The sequence below is a fragment of the Aquarana catesbeiana genome, linkage group LG03, assembly GCF_042186555.1.
Source record: "Aquarana catesbeiana isolate 2022-GZ linkage group LG03, ASM4218655v1, whole genome shotgun sequence".
In the NCBI taxonomy this organism is placed as follows: Eukaryota; Metazoa; Chordata; class Amphibia; order Anura; family Ranidae; genus Aquarana; species Aquarana catesbeiana.
This window is the reverse complement of record NC_133326.1, coordinates 96218668-96237120: the sequence shown is the minus strand read 5'-3', so window position 1 is coordinate 96237120 and position 18453 is coordinate 96218668. Positions and strand designations below refer to the sequence as shown.

At 41.3% G+C, this 18453-nt stretch overlaps 1 protein-coding gene across 6 annotated transcripts in view; it reads right to left on the bottom strand.

Moving 5' to 3' along the window:
* TJP1 (tight junction protein 1) overlaps nucleotides 1-18453 on the bottom strand; it is a 730896-nt gene that overhangs the window by 691284 nt on the left and 21159 nt on the right. The gene's annotated exons all lie outside the window — the stretch shown is intronic.

The following is an 18453-nucleotide window of genomic DNA, read 5'->3' as shown; positions in this document are numbered from 1 at the left end:
GTACCCTAGAGGAGGCTGCTATCAGATTTTTTTGTAGGGCTACAGAGGTCCTGGGAGCACCCCACACCAGGCAGGAGAACATTGCTGCATTCATAGCCTATAAAATGCAGAGGATGGAGGAGGGCCAAAAAGCCATGTGTGAGGCCCTCATATCAGAGGCTCTGGCGAAAGGTATGAGGGGCCAAATTACACCTCAAACACACCTTCGCGATGGTCCTCCTCCTCCTCCTGCAGGTCCTACTCCTCCTCCAGGTCCTACTCCTCCTCCTGCCACATCTCCAACTGCACAGCCACAGCCCGGAAGGAAGTGTGAAAGGAAGACCAGACAGTGAGGACCCTGGATCCAGTCTGGTCGGCCAAAAGATGCAGCCTCTTGTGGTACCACAGCCTGGGGACACTGATGTCATCTGCTGCTATCCGGATCTCTGTGAATCCCAGACCAGACTGCCCTCCCTTACATATGGACTCCTCAGGCCACCAATTTTGATGTTGAAGAATTGATGTCTGCCGTGGGGGTCCCAGGCTTCACTAATTTCTCCTGTTGATCCAGTGTTGCCTTCCTCTTTGTTTGGTTCTGAGCCCTTAATAAAGGATTTTTGTTTTGAATTATACTCTCCTATGTGTTTTACTTCAAAAATGATGGTTTGTTTGTGAGGATTCAGGTACATTTCTAATATACAATGTGAAATGAACAAGGGACACCAACAACAAAAAATCTCATGGAGATTAAATAATAAAAGATATCAATGGTGTTGGGGTAACTTGCCACACAAAACACACACAAAAATATTCTGGAGTAAAAATAAAAATAACATTGAACAAAGATCAGCCTTGGAAAAAATCCAAACATTAAAGAAAAAAAAAGGCTTAAAAACAAAAAAAAAAAAACATAAAAAATATAAAACTGTCAGATGTGACAACTAATAACAATATATTGAGGGAATCCCACTAAAAAAACACAAATAAAACTTTGTGAGAAGTGTGTGTGAATATGAGCAGCAAAACTACTTAATTCTTGTCGCATTATAAAGAAGAAGAGAGTGCGCTGTATTAAACCATTTTTTACATTGCAGCGTGACGAAAGTGCTGTATCCATTGCGAACGCTAAGTTTACCAGAACGAGCTGTCCCGCGTCAGAATTTCTTCTGAGCATGCGTGGCACTTTGTGCGTAAGAACAGGCCACACACGGTCGGAATTGACGCGATCGGATTTTGTTGTCGGAAAATTTTATCTCCTGCTGTCCAACTTTGTGTGTCGGAAAATCCGATGGAAAATGTCCGATGGCGCCCACACACGGTCGGAATTTCCGACAACACGCTCCGATCGGACAATGTCCATCGGAAAATCCGACCGTGTGTACGGGGCATAAATGTGCACTATCACTGTACTAAAGACACTGGCTGGGAAGGGGTTAAACATCTAGGGTGATGAAAGGGTTAAATGTATGCCTAAACAGTGTTTTTGCGTATCATGTGTGCTGCTTTCACTAAGGGATGTGCTGGATTTTATTCCCTGCTCTGCATGGAAAGAAAGTTCATCACAACCCTGCTGTCAGGACAGAGCTTTGCATTGTTTACATACGCAGAGCACCGTCAAGCCTCTATCCTTAACGATTGGCGCAATAGCGTCCACCTGTGTGTAATTTAATCTCAGTATAAATACATCTGCTCTGTGAAGCCCTCAGAGGTTTGTTAGAGAACCTTAGTGAACGAACAGCATCATGAAGGCCAAGGAACACACCAGACAGGTCAGGGATAAAGTTGTGTAGAAGTTTAAAGCAGGATTAGGTTATAAAAAAAAATATCCCAAGCTTTGAACATCTCACGGAGCACTGTTCAATCCATCATCCAAAAGCCTATGGTCCATGGTAAATCTGGAAGAGCTGCAGAGATCCACAGCTCAGATGGGAGAATCTGTCCACAGGACAACTCTCAAGCCTCGTACACACGATCGGATCGTTGGCCAACAAAACCGTGGAATTTTGTCCGAAGAGTGGTGGCCCAAACTTGTCTTGCATACACACGGCCACACAATTGTTGGCCAACAATTACGAACGTAGTGACGTACTAGACGTACTACGTGGTTTTTCAGCTTTTTAGCGTCACCCTTTGGGCTCCTTCTGCTAATTTCGTGTTAGTAAAAGTTTGGTGAGTGTTGATTCGCGCTTTTCATTTCGCACTTTTCATTTCACAGTTTTCAGTTCGCACTTTTCAGTTCGTTTCTGAACGGCCGTTCGTCAACCAGACATGTTGCGGAATCGGAGGAGATAACGTGTTATTTATTATTGGGCTTGGAGTTATTGCTTTGACATTATTTTTTTGGTTGAATAATGATTTGATTTTCTATATTTTCTATATTTTTGGATGCATAGAATGCAAGGGACACAACACAGTTGTATCTTTGATCTTAAAAACTACAAGAGCGAGAGCAGGGGAGAAGTGTTTCTTCTAAAAACAGAAGAGATCTGTATAGAAGGAAGGGGCCTGCTTGCAATCTCTTGAGATAGTGTGAGATTACAGTGCCACCCAGTTTAACCACTTCAGCCCCGGAAGATTTGGCTTCTCAATGACCAGGCCATTTTTTTGCAATATGGCACTACGTTGCTTTAACTGTCAATTGCGCGGTCATGCGACGCTGTACCCAAACAAAATTGACGTCCTTTTTTTCCCACTAATAGAGCTTTCTTTTGGTGGTATTTGATCATCTCTGCGTTTTTTCTTTTTTGCGCTATAAACAAAAAATAAAATGACAATTTTGAAAAAAACACAATATTTTGTACTTTTTGCTATTATAAATATCCCCATTTTTTTTAAAAAGCTATTTTTTTTCAGTTTAGGCCAATATGTATTCTTCTACATATTTTTGGTAATAAAAATCGCAATAAGTGTTTATTGATTGGTTTGCGCAAAAGTTATAGCGCCTACAAAATAGGGGAAAGATTTATGGCATTTTTTTAAATTATTTTTTTTACTAGTAATGGCAGTGATCAGCGATTTTTATCGGGACTGCGACATTATGACGGACAGATCGGACACTTTTGACACATTTTTGGGACCATTCCAATTATACAACGATCAGTGCTATAAAAATGCACTGATTACTGTGTAAATGTCACTGGCGGGGAAGGGGTTAACACTAGGGCCGATCAAGGGGTTAACTGTGGTCCCTTGTGTGTTTTAACTGTAGGGGGATGGGACTGACTAGAGGAGATGACAGATCGTTGTTCCTAGCTAGTAGGAACACACAATCTGTCTCTCCTCACAGAACAGGGATTTGTGTGTTTACACACACGTCCCTGTTCTGGCTCTCGTGCCTGCGGTCGCGCGTGGCCGGCGGTCATCACGACCACCAGGTCACGCGCATCGGCACCCCCGCAGTGCAGCGGGAACGTGCCAACCTGCCGCAGTATAATGACGACAGCTGGTCAGCAAGTGGTTAAAAAGTGAAACCAAAGATAAAAAGAACATTTAATGTATACTAATGTATGTACATGTAAGTATGTAACCTACTATGTGACACGTGGTAATTAACTAAAACTTATATATATATATACACTGCTTAAAAAAATGTAAGAAACACTTGTTAATCAGAGTATAGCATCAAGTCAATTAAACTCCTGGGATATTGATCTGGTCAGTTAAAGTGGTAGTAAACCACTGGAAAAAAAAAACCTGCAAGACAATGGCATAATGTGCTAGTATGCATCGCATACTAGCACATTATGAAATACTTACCTTAGAGCGAAGCCCCCGCATCAGCGCCCGGTCACTGCTGAGGGGGCTGACATGTTCCCCCAGCGTTTCCTCAGGGTTCGTGGCCTCCGGCGCTGTGAGTAGCCGAAGCGGCGATGATGTCATGGGAACCCTCGGTTCCGACAAGAAGCTCTGAAGTTCCGGCACGATACGTCAGACCTTTAATGTGCATGCACCGCTGACAACAGCAGCTGCATGCAGGGTGAATATCTCCTAAACGGTGTATGTTTAGGAGATATTCATTTTACCTGCAGGTAAGCCTTATTATAGGTTTACCTGTAAGTAAAAATCACAAAGTGGGGTATACAACCACTTTAAGTAGCAGAGGGGGTTATTAATCAGTTTCAGCTGCCTTGGTGGTAATGAAATTAACAACAGGTGCCCTCGATGGGCAACATGATGGTTAAGTAATGGTATGGGGAGGCATATCCATGGGTGGGACGCACAGACCTCTACAGGCCAGACAATGGCTCCCTGACCGCCATTAGGGATGAAATCCTTGGACCCATTGTCAGACCCTACGCTGGTGCAGTGGGTCCTGGGTTTCTCCTGGTGCACGACAGTGCCCGGCCTCATGTGGCAAGAGTATGCAGCCAGTTCCTGGAGGATGAAAGAATTTATGTATTTGAATGGCGTCCACGCTCGCCTGACCTAAATCCAATAGAACACCTCTGGGACATTATGTTTCCGTCCATCCAACGCCGCCAGGTTGCATCTCAGTCTGTTGAGGAGCTCAGTGATGCCCTGGTCCAGATCTGGAAGGATATACACTATCCATTATCTCATTAGGAGTATGCCCTGACATTGTCAGGCATACATACAAGCACGTAGGGGCCATACAAGCTACCGAGTACCATTTTGAGTTGCTGCAATGAAATTTCAGCAAAATGGGCTAGCCTGCTGCATCATTTTTTCACTTTGATTTTCGGGGTGTCTTTGAATTCAGCCGTCTGTAGGTTTCCATCAAATGATGTGGCATCCTTTCGTTCCTAACACATTACCCAGTCTATATCTGTATAGATATCCAGCATAATATTTTTTCCCATTGAGTGATGTGTTTTCAAACTGTTCCCTTCATTTTTTTGAGCAGTGTACAGTATATATATACTGTATACACATACATGTATGTATGTACTGTATATAGTATATATATATATATATATATATATATATATATATATATATATATATATATATATATATATATATATATATATATATATATATATATATATATATATATGTGTGTATATATATATATATATATATATATATATATATATATATATATATATATATATATATATATGTTTAATCCACTGGTGTTGATATATAGGAAGAAAGACATCTTCTTCCCCTAATCACACCAGCTTCTCTCCCTGATTCTCCAACTCTCAGCTGGAGAATCTGGGATTCTGGGAAGGAGATATTTCAGTGTAACGGCCAGTGAGATCTTCAGATCTCACTTTCATAAACTGGCTGTTAGAGATAGAGCGGTTGTGTGCTGTGATGTGAGGCCGAGAGCATGTTCTCTGCTCCGCATCTCAGCTACATAAACCAGTAAACACCAGAGATCTGCCGTGATCCTAAGGATCGCGGCTTTTCTCTGTTTCATAAATGGACGCCAGAAATTGAATCCAACATAGTTTACTTTAGGTATGTGCAGTATAAAGCATGTTTCTATCCAGTCTTTGAGGTGTAAGAAGACAATAAGGGGAAATTTACTAAGTGCCGGTTCACACTACAGCGACTTGGGATCCGACTTGTAAGTCCTCAAGTCTCCCCAAGTTGTTGGACATAAGAAATGCCATAGAAGTAAATGAGAGGCGTCTTAATGTACACTACTGTAGATGTTCTGACTTCAGAAAAGGTTCCTGTACTACTTCAAGGGGACTTCTAGGCAACTTGTACCCAAAGATTTCAATGGAAGTTGCCTCCAAGTCGGATCTCCATCTATATTGAAGCGCCTTTACAGGAAAAAGAAAATAATTTACCCAGGTAATTCCCAGGTTTACCCATGCAACCCCCTCCCTCCCCCAGCTGATTATTCTGCAGACAACACCTGTTACACCTGTGCAACCAATCAGCTGCTGGTTTTCATTTTCAAAAGTTAACTGAAGTTAAAAGCTTATTGGCAAGGCTTTTTTTCTCAAACAATAGGTGCTGGAACTCAACCACGCCTCCCAAAACGCCTCCCCCTACACACACCCTCCATAGTGGGTGTGGTCAAATTTCACGAACAGTAGGAGGGTCCTAAAGGGGCATTAAATACCAGGATTGCATTACATACAGAGTGCAGAGTTCAGGGGGGTTACACGCAGAGCTCTCACTTGTAAACACAGAAACCTGACTTCTATGTTTACAAGTGATTGTGGTGAGCAGCCCCCCCCCCCCCCCCAGGGTCTGAGCCAGAGGTGGTTATTGGTAACTATGCACAGCTGCTCCAGATTCTGCCTGCTTCCGTTTTAGTAAACCTCCCATTTCCTCAGCCCCGTTTTTGCAACGAAAGTAAAATTAATCTGAACAGGCATTAAGAGAGCAGAGACTGGACGAAATAGAGACAAAACAGGAGGAGGGAACAGAGGAACATACCAAAGGGACAAAATAAACAGACTGCCAGGCAGCACACTCCCCACCTGGTATTAGTAGATACCACTATATTAGTAACATGATGAAATACATTTCCACAGCAATAAAACTAAAATACCTGATTATATGGGACACAACACCTCACTACTCTTGTGATGACATTGTTACGTCACTCTTGTTATAACATTATTTCACATGTGAACTGATCATGGGCCAATACCTATATAGCCAAGAAAGAAATGTATTTTGCAATGTCTTTATATATATAGCTATCTAATATCTATTAACATGTTATGTACAAATATCAATCCATATAGTTAAGAAGTAAATCCTACAGCATCAATGAAGCCAGCCAAAAAAGTAACACCAATTCACGAGGTTCATAATATCGCTAAGCAATGTGTAACAACCGAATACACAACTAACAGGCTTCTTCAATTATAGTATTTAACGTTAGGATGTTGTCACTGAAAATAGCATTACTAGACTGTAAAGAGGATTACACACGGATTTGAGTACACAGAACAGTAAATGGCAGCATCCGCTAACTTAGGGAAAGGTTTTTACACCATCCTTCTGGCATTGCTCACACATACATACAATTCAGCTGCATTGACAGTTTGTATCGTTTTATCTGCCAGGGACTGCAAATGCAGTGCTTGACATGTTATTACTTTTTTCCTGTAGACCAGCAGAAGCTTTATTACAAATTACCCAGAACTTCGGGAGCATAGTATTAAAATAGATAGATAGATGGAAGAGAATGCCTTCTGATGTGTATGCATTTAACATAGCAATATTAAAAGCATGACTGTATTTATTATTATTATAATCTCATTTTTTTCATTATCAACATCTGTGTTTATATTTCAAGTCCTCATAGTACCTCCTAGCACCACTATACTAATAGAAATTCTAGTATATTGGTGCCCCCAAAGGTCAGCCATCCATTGTTATCAGAATCCACAGAAATCAGCAGGTATTTTCAGGGATATGAATCATGCACAACTCATGGCAGCAGGAAATGTAGTTATTTCAAAATAGTATAGTATGTTTATACCACAATGTAATTAATTATGATTTCCTCCTCTATAGCTACAGAACAGTGAGTGAGAGTTGCAACATACACCAGGGAAAAATAAAAAGCCTGAGCTAAGACCCCTTTCACACTGGGGTGCTTTGCAGGTGCTACAGCGCTAAAAACAGCGCCTGCAAAGCGCCCTGAAAGAGCCGCTGCTGTGTCTCCAATGTGAAAGCCCCGAGGGCTTTCACACTGAAGCGGTGCGCTGGCAGGACATTAAAAAAAGTCCTGCAAGCATACACCGCTCCTTCACTGCTCCTGCCCATTGAAATCAATGGGGCAGCGCGACTATACCTCCGGCATAGTGCTCCTGGAGCAGCGCTTTGCGGTGGTGTTAACCCTTTCTTGGCCGCTAGCGAGGGGATAAAAGCACCCCGCTAGCGGCCGAATAGTGCCGCAAAATTGACGGTAAGGCCTCTTTCACACTGGGGCATCGGCAGTAAAGCGCCGCAATTTTTAGCAGCACTTTACCGTCGTATTTGCGGGGGTATTCGGCCTCTAGCAGGGCGCTTTTAACCCCCGCTAGCATCCAAAAAAGGGTTAAAGCCACTCACAAAGCGATGTTGCAGCAGCGCTTTGCCAGCGGTATAGCCGCGATGCCCCATTGATTTCAATGGGCAGGAGCAGTGGAGGAGTGGTATACACACCGCTCCTTCACCGCTCCAAAGATGCTGATAGAAGGACTTTTTTTACTGTCCTGCCAGCGCACTGCTCCAGTGTGAAAGCCCTCGGGCTTTCACACTGAAGAGACAGGAGAGGCTCTTTCAGGGCGCTTTGCAGGCGCTATTTTTAGCGCTGTAGTGCTTGCAAAGTGCCCCAGTGTGAAAGGGGTCTACAGCGCTGCTAAAAATAGCGATGCTTTACCGCCAACGCACCCACCGCCCCAGTGTAAACGGGGCCTAAGGACCAGTAGGCTGCAGTTGGTTTAGATACATTTCTTGGATTTACTAAAGGCAATTAGACTGTTCCCTATGTAAGGAAAATTGCACTGTTCAAGGGAATGTTCCCCAAACCTTAGTGAATGAGGTGATGCTCTGCCAGCTTCCATCATCCAAGCATGCGCAAGCAAAAAATCAGTTTTTCTTTTTTTTTTTTAATTTTCCTTGCACATAATTGGGTGATCTTTGCAAAGTGAACTTTCCCCACACTCACTAAGCTCTGGAGAAAATTCCCTCACACAGCGCAACTTCCCTTGCAAAGTGAACAGACTGTTTGCCTCTAGTAAATCAGCTACTGCACTTAAAAAAGTACCTGGCATAATAAGCCATTCCCTTACAGATTGACAGGACATCTAACGGCATAAAGGGAATGCTTGTTCAAGTAGATCTAAGCCCTAACTGAATAATTTAAAATGCAAAAAGTGCGTTTAGCAGTTGAGCATTCATTCATTTCAAAGGCCAGAATAAATTATTATTCTGGCCAATGGAATCCATAAACAATCAAATGCATGATGCACCTAAATGCGTGTGCAAAACGCAGCTGTAGGTCGATTTTCTTTTTTAAGCAGGCATTTAGGGGAGCTGACCAAACATTCATTGTACATGAGGCCTAACACTTACAGGTCTTCTTCATTCCCTGGGCATGCTTAAAGTCACTGTAGTCATCAGCACTACATACAGTGATAGCCATGATCTTCTTGAGTGCTGCTTCAGCGGCTTCCCTTTTGCGCACTGACCACAGGGAGTCACCCTCTCGGCGCCACCACCATTCAAAGAACACCTTGTATTTTTTTTCTCAGTGAATACAAGGTATTGTCTCATTGGTCGAGGTAGAGAGAAGGACGGGTTACAGCATAATACAATACAACAATACAATAATACAATATCCACTTCGTCCAGTCCAAGAACACCTTGTATTTATTGAAAAAAATACAAGGCGTTCTCTGAATGGTAGTAGTAGTGAGTGAGTGACCACCTGTGGTCAATGTGCAGAGTAGAAGCTGCTGGAGCAGCACCTGGAAGGTCATGGCTACCATTGTATGTAGCACCGACTACTACAGTGTCTATCAGTATCCACCATGGCCCTCTGGATATCAGATACTTACAATAAGCCAAGTTGAATCATTATGGGTTTTTAAAATAGATAATTCCTGGAGTTCCGCTTTAACAAAAGGAAAAAAAAAGAAAAAAGAAAGAAAGGTTAACACCTTCAAGTTTGATATACTCAGATCACAAAGTCAGAACATACCCAGGTCATGACTCCTTATAGACTGCCAGGAGACTCGCATTCTTATAGAAAAGGAAACCTGTCCACAAACATTGTAGACTCTGTGAAAACTTTTTGACACTTTATGCTAACATACTTCAATTTACAGCGTGCTGTGTTTCTAATTTCTGTTCCTGTTTGTCCAGGAATGTTGCAATTCAGCACAGTACTCTATACTTTTTTGTACACTTTATTTCATAAAGTGGTATTAGGATCTATGATGAGGTCTAATGGTGACCATGCACGCTTTGATTTTATTATCTGATTAATGTGCAATCCAATAAGACTGACTGAATCGGCAAGCAATCAAGAAGGCATAATTTCACTTCCGACTGATTTAGACTCCATTCATATTGGATTTGATCAAAATGACTCAATCTGCCAGAGTGGAAGATGATTGATCATGTTGCATCGATCGGTAGCACTGAGATGCTTTGATCATGAATCTGATCGTATTTTGATCAGATTATACGATTGCACAGGGAAAACAGAGAATCAAGAAGCAATCAATAATTTACAATCCTTTCTTCCAACTATAGATCAAATAGAAAAGGAAAAAAAATGACTGCGCTACTAGTGAGAATAGTGTGTAAGCTGCCAGCACCAACAATAAGACTAATTGTGAATGAAAATGTAATAAAAAGTGCAGCGCTACAAATGTATGTATACCAAAAGAGTAAACTGAATAATAAGTGAACATGTACAACAGCAGTTAAACTGTAATGTTTTCAAGAAAGAACGTGCATTAATCTTTAAATTTAGTGCTATTAATAGTAACCTTAATCCAAATAACACCTAAGAGTCAAGTGACTTCATATAAATGAAAATAAAAATAAAGTGAAGAAATATATATGAATAAACAATACACAGAAAATTCATAAAACAGGCGCAGTGTGCAGAGCTTGGCAGGCAAGAAGTCGACGCATTTCATCCTATGGAACTTCAACTGGGGTAAGTTGAAGTCCTACCCCAGTTGAAATCCCATAGGATGAAACGCGTCGGCTTCTTGCCTGCCAAGCTCTGCACACTGCGCCTGTTTTATGAATTTTCTGTGATCACATCTTATATGTACACATCTTGAATGATGTCTGTACTTTTTATACATCATTAAATCCTACGTTATGTGATCTATGCCATGTGGAAGCCTTCCTTTTTTCTTTTCTGATCACCTTTACCCACTGCTGGAGGAAATCCTTAAAGATACCCTACAGATCAGGAGATTGTGGTCGCATTCCTGGTTCCGGTTTTGCCTGCGTATTCCATTGCTGAGAGTATCTTTTCAACTATTGGAGATCATGGCCTGAGATCCGGATTTCCATATATGCCTGTTTGACCCACCGCCGCTGGCGTGTGTGCCCACGTCTTATGGTAAGAGTACCTACCCCTTCTTTTGGTGGTGGAGCACAGACCTGGGTTTTTTTAAGAATATCGGAATTTTACCATCTTTGTGTTTTGATATCCATTTGATTTTCATGTCATCATGGTCCATTCCAGAGGAGTACATGATACTGATTATTGATAGACTTTATATTGTGTTGCTATGTATCAAGGTTGATTTAATTATCTAGTGACATTACACTTTATTTTTGTATATTGTTCATTGATATATATTCATTTTTATTTTCATTTATATGAAGTCACTTGACTCTAATGCCCCGTACACACGGTCGGATTTTCCGACGGAAAATGTGTGATAGGACCTTGTTGTCGGAAATTCCGACCGTGTGTGGGCTCCATCACACATTTTCCATCGGATTTTCCGACACACAAAGTTTGAGAGCAGGATATAAAATTTTCCGACAACAAAATCAGTTGTCGGAAATTCCGATCGTGTGTACACAAATCCGACAGACAAAGTGCCACACATGCTCAGAATAAATAAAGAGACGAAAGCTATTGGCCACTGCCCTGTTTATAGTCCCGACGTACGTGTTTTACATCGCCGCGTTTAGAACGATCTGATTTTCCGACAACTTTGTGTGACCGTGTGTGTGCAAGACAAGTTTGAGCCAACATCCGTCGGAAAAAATCCTAGGATTTTGTTGTCGGAATGTCCGAACAAAGTCCGGCCGTGTGTACGGGGCATTAGGTGTTATTTGGATTAAGGTTACCATTAATAGCACTGAATTTAAAGTTTAATGCGTGTTTTTTCTTGACAACTATAGATCAAAATCCACTTCCTCCACATTTTGATCAAATAGGCCATTGACTATAGATCAATTCTTTCCATCAAAAAGAAAAAAAATAGATAATTTATTGAAGCATGTGTGGCCACTGTAAAATGTTGCAGCCCTTGTAACTGATCTACCATTTGATCAGTAAAAGACACATTTTTATTGGCTGCTTTGGGTAACTGCACTTTATGTGCTGCTTTTTCCTTCATTAAAGAACTATGGGAATATGTGTGTTAATTATTGTTGGCAGAAGGACAGTTGTGGGCAGACTGTACACAGAGGTCTACTGCCCATAGCATAGGTAAAAAAATCTGTACAACAGGCAGGACTTTGCTATGGAAGTGTACACAGAAAAAGCTAGACATCCTTCAAATGATAAATTAAAAAGAACCCTTTTCGATTTTTTCTTTACTTATTTTTAAAATTGTTTTAGTGTTTAGAACAGGTCAGATTAGTATGTTGTTTAGTTTCTTGCAAACACTGCCATCTTGTGGTTAAAATCAATAAATAGCCCTTTATCAGTACAGTACTGGGGACACTGAAGTTGATTAATTTAAGAAATAAAGACTATTCACTTAACATACTGAATGTTCACTGAGTTTAGTAAATAAGATAAAGCTGTGTTCACTTCAATCAACCAATCATGTGCTAGCAAAAACTCACATGGCTGGGCATTCAAAGTGAACAAAGGTTTGTCTCATTTTTTTATCATTCACTTTGGAGAGTGAATTCTGTGTAGTGTGTTGTGGTGTCATTCATTTAACATGGAACCCCAATACACAAGCTGTGCATGGTGGTGGGCTGCTTCAGAGCTCAGGCATCCTACCATTGGCTGCTGGTGTGTGCTGGGAGGAACAGTGCTGATCCCAGTGCTAAACTCACTGCATCAGACTGTTTATTTTTTGTCTATGAACTTTATTGAAATGTCACAAGTTCTATTGACCACAGATTGGTGTGATGCAGTGCGGTGAAAAAAGTACTGCATTCTGTCCTTTTTTTCAGTGCACACCATTGCAAGATGGTGGTGTGAACCGTCGTGATAGGAACAAGGCATTTTTTTGTATAGTTTAGTAGGTAAAGTCCAATAAAGACAATAGTCCATCCAGTTCAACCTGTGTAGGTGCACGTGTGTCAGTGTCTATATTTCCCATATCCCTGTATATCGTGTTCCTTAAGATGCACATCTAAGAGTCTCTTAAAACTATCAATACTCCCCGTAACCACCACCAATTGTGGAAGAGAGTTCCACATCCCTATTGCCCTGACAGTGAAAAACCCCCTTCGGAGTTTAAGGTTAAACCGCTTCTCTTCCAATCTCAATGTGTGGCCCCTTGTCCTCTTACACTCCTTGTGACTGAATCGTTTTTTTCCTATGCTGGGATCGCCATGGAGGTATTTGTAAATCGCTATCATGTCCCCTCGCAAGCGTCTTTTCACCAACGAATAAATCTAGTGTTTGCAGTCTTTGCTCATAATTGAGGTCCTCCAGTCCCTTTATTAGTTTTGTTGTCCTTCTTTAGATTCTCTCCAGCTCCAGCACATCCCGTCTGAGGACTGGTGACCAGACCTGGACAGAAAACTCCAGATGAGGCCTAACTAATGTTTTATACAGTGGTAGAATTATTGTTTTATCTCTGGAGTATATACCTTTTTTTATGCATGCTAATATTCTGCCTGCTTCGGTAGCTGCAGCTTGACATTGCATGCTATTTCTCAATCTGTCATCTACGAGGACCCCCAGATCCTTCTCCATCCTTGATCGGTTCTCCTCCTAGTGAGTAGTTTGCATTTGCGTTTTTTGCCCCCAAGTGCATTACTTTACATTTTCTCCACATTAAACCTCATTTGCCATGTATTAGCCCACCCCATTATTTTATGCAGGTCTTTCTGTAAGATTTCTATATCCTGATGTGAAGTTATTGCCCTGCTTAATTTTGTGTCATCTGCAAAAACTGAGATTGAGCTATTTATCCCGTTCTCTATATCATTTATGAATAAATTGAATAGAATCGGTCCCAAGACAGAACCCTGGGGCACCCCACTTACCACTCCAGACCAGTCTGAGTACACATTATTTATCACTACCCTTTGGACACGCCCCTGTAACCAGTTCTTAACAAACCTTATGGTCCACACCTGCAGACCTCAGTTTGTAGATTAAGCACTTATGGGGGACTGTATCGGATTCCTTTGCAAAATCCAAGTACACTAAATCCACGGGCCTTCCCCTGTCTAGATGTCAGCTCACTTCCTCATAGAATGTTTTGTTTTGTCTGGTGTTGGAATTGTGCTGGGCAAGGTTGTACAGTGCAGTAAAAATGTACCTGGTATGAACAGACCCCAACAACAACAAAAAAATTAGTTCAAGTTTGCTTTTTCCTCTCTTACTGTGTGCTGGCTGCTTATGGGCTACCTTAACGTGACACATATTAGTGAAATGCCATTTGTTAACCCCTTCTAGCTGCTGCCTCCTGGCCCTTTAAGAGGTATTAAATGCCTGGAGGCGGGCATTCCGATCACATGACCACTGTGATTGACTGTCACAGCGATCACATGATGGGAAAGCTCCCTATTGTAAGTATGCATCAGGAGCTTTCTGGTTCCCGCCGGTAATTGTACTGGGAGCATGCAGGGCGCGCGCTCTTAGCACAGGAAGATGTTTATGTAGGGCCACATATATGCAGCCTCTCTGCGTTAAATCCCACCTACTGAGAGGCCACATATATACATATGGCCAGCGGTAAGAGGTTAAAAGAGAAGTACAGCCAGAGCTCGTTTGGCTGTGCTTCTCCTGTGAATTACAGGAGTGCAGTTTGTTCTGCACTCCTGTTACCCATTTTCAGCTGACAGCAGGCTGAAGCCTGCTGTCGGCTGATTTCACAGAGCTTGTCCAGGCTTGAGAAAGATCGTGACCATAGGGTGGGGATCCACCCAGGAGCCAGGGCCAGCCGTTCCTGCCCCCTCCACAGCCCAGGACTCCAGTGGGCGTGGGGGGCAGAGCAGAGAGCTGGTGGCTACCAGCTCTCTGCTCACGAAGCTCTGAGAACCGAGCGATCAGCTGTGTTTAATCACTCGGTCCTCGGTCGGACCAATGCTGCATCCACCTTAAAGTGATTGCAAAGGTTTGTTTTTTTTTTTTTTTTTTTAAATAACAAACATATCATACTTACCTCCACTGTGCAGCTCGTTTTGCACAGAGTGGCCCCGAGCATCCTCTTCTGGGGTCCCTCGGCAGCTGTCGCGGCTCCTCCCCGCATAAGATAACCCCCTAGGAGAAGCGCTCTCCCGGGGGGTTACCGTGCGGGCACGCTCCGAGTCCAGCATTTGTGCCCATCGACATGAATGCTGGACTTGGCCCCGCCCCCCCGGCGCCTGCGTCATTGGACTAGATTGACAGCAGTGGGAGCCAATGGTTGAGCTGCTATCAATCTATCCAATCAAGAGCCGAGAACCCCGGCAGAGGAAGAGCGCGTCTCTGGTGTGTAAAATTCCAGGTCTCAGATAAGTAAAACGGGGGGCTGGGGGGTCGCTCACTGCCAGGTGTTTTTTCACCTTAATGCATAAGATGCATTAAGGTGAAAAAACATGGCGGTTTACAACCCCTTTAAGTATGATTAAAAAAATTTAAAAATCATACTTTTTTAATGTGCATGTAATAACACACTGGAAAACAATAGGACTGATTTACGTAAAACATTGTTGGAATATTCACTTCAATAATTCAATCAACTTCTTGTTTAACCACCTTAATAACAGACACTAACCCCTTTCTGCCCAGCTTTCAGCGCTGTCACACTTTGAATGACATTTACTTAGTCATGCAACACTGTACCCAAAAAAAGTTTATAATTTTTTTGAGACAGGTTGAGCTTTCTTTTGGTGGCATTTAATGAAGATTGCTTTTTTTTTGCTATATAAGCGACGGAAATCCCAACATTTGGGGGGGGGGGAATCAACATTTTTCTTAGTTGCTAGTATACCATTTTGCAAATAAATAATCTTTCTTCATAAATTTAGGTCAAAATGTACTGTGCTACATTTCTTTGGTAAAAATTAACCCCAAATCAATGTGTATTATTTATTTAGTGTGAAAGTTAGAGTCTACAAATGATGGTATATGTCTAAAAATTGATCAATCCTGATGTACTGACGGACTAATGCCGCATACACACGCGAACAGTCTAAACTCCATCTGCATTTCCGACGGAGAGATTTAGAACATGTTCTATATCTGAGTCCGTCGGAAATGCCGACAGAAAAAGTCAGATGGGACTTTCCGACCGTGTGTATGCGGCATATCTCATATCTTAATGGCCCTAAAATGCCAGGACAGTACAAATACCCCCCAAATGACCCCTTTTTGGAAAATAGACAGTCCAAGGTACTTAGTAATAAGCATCATTTTTGAGTTTTGAGTTTTTGTAAAAAAAAAATGTGAAAAATTAAGAAATTAAATAAAAACATTTTTTAACAATTTGTTTTTTACATACTGTCACCAGAGCAGTACAGCATCATCATATACTGTGGCAGCTATCAGGGATACTGACTGGTGACAGTATATAAAAAAAATGTTTTTTTTTCCATTTTTTTAACATTTATTTCAGTGCAGTGTTACCATAGTGACACTGTACTACTCTGGGGAGGTAATCAGGATTTTTTTTCATACTACGATTGCTTGTAACAGTGAGGATCACTGTTATAATCATTTTTATTAATGGCATCCATTCATTGCCAGTGTGTGCTAATACGATAGCTGTGATTGTCCCTGTCTGTACCAATCACAGAGATAATCACAATAGTACACAATGAATGGCTATAAATGAAAGCCATTCGTTGTGTACAACTCTCATGTGATCACAACGATCAAATGATACTTAGGCCAGCCTGGAACAATGATCTACCATCCAATGTGTACATTGATCAAGCCACAACGCTGTCACTAGAACGCACAGGATGCACATGACTGGGAGGACATCATATGATGTCCACCCAGGATGGGAATGCGCCTGCTCAGCCATCATTTTGCTATAGACTGACCGGGAAGCAGTTAATTATGCAGTTGCGCATTGGGTTTTCAGAGTAAACAGGGTTTTGCTTTTCATATCATTGGATAATTGAAGTGAATATTTACACAATTTATTGAGTGAAGATTCTCAACTTCTTTAGTAAATTAACCTCAATATATAGATGTGAACTCCTTAATACAATCCCAGCTATACGAGAAAAGATCCAGTCTTTACTTCCAATACCAGCAATGAGATGAGCATTGTATGTACAGTTTCACTAAGACATAGGACTTGATTTACTAAAGACAAATAGAGTAGACTATTCATTTTGCATGGGAAGTTGCACTTTGTATGGGGATATTGTGACTGTCATCATCCAATCATGTACAAGCAAAAATTCTGTTTTTTTAAATTTATTTGAAAGTGACTGGGTATTCTTTGCAAAGTGAAACGTCACCACATTCACAAAGCTCTAGGGAAAATGTCCATGCAAAGTGCAACTTCCCTTGCAAAGTGCACAGCCTACTTGCTCTTAGTAAATCAACTCCATAGATTTGCAATTCATGGGGTTAATTTACTAAAAGCAAAAAGACTATTCGCTTTTTATTAGGAGGTTGCACTTTGTATGGGAATTTGCCCCAGAGTAAATACCCATTCACATGCAAGGAAAAAGCACAATTTATCTTGCACATGATTAGAGAATAGAAGTCAGCAGAGGCTTACCTCATTTACTAAGCCCTAGGGAAAATTCACTTGCAAAGCGCATCTTCTCTTGCAAAGTGAACAGCCTATTTTCCTTTAGTAAATCAACCCCAATATTTCATTGTCATTATATCATTCATGGGCATTTCTATACAGCCAATGAATGGAATTCTCTGTTGGTTATATACTGTAAAACAGAACGGCATTCTGTGTCACATTTTTACCTTACTACTGCCGGGCCTTTTATGTCTTTCATTGTAACCCTGACTGGAAAAACGTTTTTATATTTTTTATACACATTTTTAGAGTGCTGCTAAAGAGCCGTGTATGTAGCACAAATGGTCTGTTTTACTATCCCACCTAATGCACTATACTAACCCAACTAATGCACTGTTGTTGCTGTCTAACATAGAGGTTGTTTGTTTTACTGTCTGAGAATGGTTCAGAGCTTAACACAGCTATCCCAGGGAAACATTCAATCTGTCATCATTCAGTTTATGGATGGCAGTACATTATTTTTAGGACACAAAAAGTCAGAGTCTGATATCAAGATAAGACTCTCGCAGTGACTATTTATTACCATGGTGATCATCAAAAATACAGCTGTCAAGTCTATCAATCGAAACAGATATAAGGATTTGTTATCAGTTTAAAGCCCCGAGCAGATAATTAGTTCCATCATATTTCTTCCCTTTATAAGTTTTCATGATCATGACAGCACAAATGTAGACATTATGTTTACCTAACCTTCAAAGTTACAAGAGATTTCACAATTTTTGGATATCTACATTTGTGCTGATTGTTGTGTTCATCATTAAACACTTCAATACCGGGCACTTCCCCTCTTCCTGCCCAGGACGATTTTCAGCTTTCAGCGCTGTCACAATTTGAATGACAATTGCGCGGTCATGCTACACTGTACACAAACTAAATTTTTATCATT